Below are 1,580 nucleotides of genomic sequence, written 5' to 3' on the forward strand. Positions count from 1 at the left end.
TTTCTTGAATTGTCTGTCATCTCTAGTGAGATTCTTGCAGCTTGTACCTCAAGGATCCCTAGCTTCTCCATTACAGAGAGAGGCATGAGGTTTATGCTTGACCCTAGGTCACACAGAGTCTTCTTAAAGGTCATGGTGCCTATGGTACAAGATATTGAGAACTTCCTAGGATTTTGTCTCTTTTGAGGTAATTTCTACCTAGACAAGTCATCCAGTTCTTTGGTGAGCAAAGGAGGTTCGTTTTCCCAAGTCTCATTACCAAATAACTTGTCATTTAGCTTCATGATTGCTCCAAGGTATTTAGCAACTTGCTCTTCAGTGACATACTCATCCTCTTCAGAGGAAGAATACTCATCAGAGCTCATGAATGGCAGAAGTAAATCCAATGGAATCTCTATGGTCTCAGTGTGAGCCTCAGATTCCCATGGTTCCTCATTAGGGAACTCATTGGAGGCCAGTGGACGTCCATTGAGGTCTTCCTCGGTGGCGTTCACTGCCTCTCCCTCCTCTCCAAGTTCGGCCATGTTAATGGCCTTACATTCTCCTTTTGGATTCTCTTCTATATTGCTTGAAAGAGTACTAGGAGGGAGTTCAGTAATTTTCTTGCTCAGCTGTCCCACTTGTGCCTCCAAATTCCTAATGGAGGACCTTGTTTCAGTCATAAAAATTTGAGTGGTTTTGATTAGATCAGAGATCATGATTGCTAAGTCAGAGTGGTTCTGTTTAGAATTCTCTGTCTGTTGCTAAGAAGATGATGGATAAGGCTTGCCATTACTAAACCTGTTTCTTCCACCATTGTTGTTGAAACCTTGTTGAGGTCTCTGTTGATCCTTCCATGAGAGATTTGGATGATTTCTCCATGAAGGATTATAGGTGTTTCCATAGGGTTCTCCTATGTAATTCACCTCTTCTATTGAAGGGTTCTCAGGATCATAAGCTTCTTCTTCAGATGAAGCATCCTTAGTACTGCCAGGTGCAGCTTGCATTCCAGACAGACTTTGAGAAATCAAATTGACTTGCTGAGTCAATATTTTGTTCTGAGCCAATATGGCATTCAGAGTATCAATCTCAAGAACTCATTTCTTCTGATTTGTCCCATTGTTCACAGGATTCCTTTCAGAAGTGTACATGGATTGGTTATTTGCAACCATTTCAATGAGCTCTTGAGCTTCTGTAGGCGTCTTCTTCAGATGAAGAGATCCTCCAGCAGAGCTATCCAATGACATCTTGGATAGTTCAGAGAGACCATCATAGAAAATACCTATGATGCTCCATTCAGAAAGCATGTCGAAGGGACACTTTCTAATTAACTGTTTGTATCTTTCCCAAGCTTCATAAAGGGATTCTCCTTCCTTCTGTCTGAAGGTTTGGACTTCCACTCTAAGCTTACTCAATTTTTGAGGTGGAAAGAACTTTGCCAAGAAGGCATTGACTAGCTTTTCCCAAGAGTTCAGGCTTTCTTTAGGTTGTGAATCCAACCATATCCTAGCTCTGTCTCTTACAGCAAATGGGAATAGCATAAGTCTGTAGACTTCAGGGTCAACCCCATTAGTCTTGACAGTGTCACAGATTTGCAAGAA

The sequence above is a fragment of the Arachis duranensis genome, chromosome 4 (assembly GCF_000817695.3).
Source record: "Arachis duranensis cultivar V14167 chromosome 4, aradu.V14167.gnm2.J7QH, whole genome shotgun sequence".
Classification (NCBI taxonomy): Eukaryota; Viridiplantae; Streptophyta; class Magnoliopsida; order Fabales; family Fabaceae; genus Arachis; species Arachis duranensis.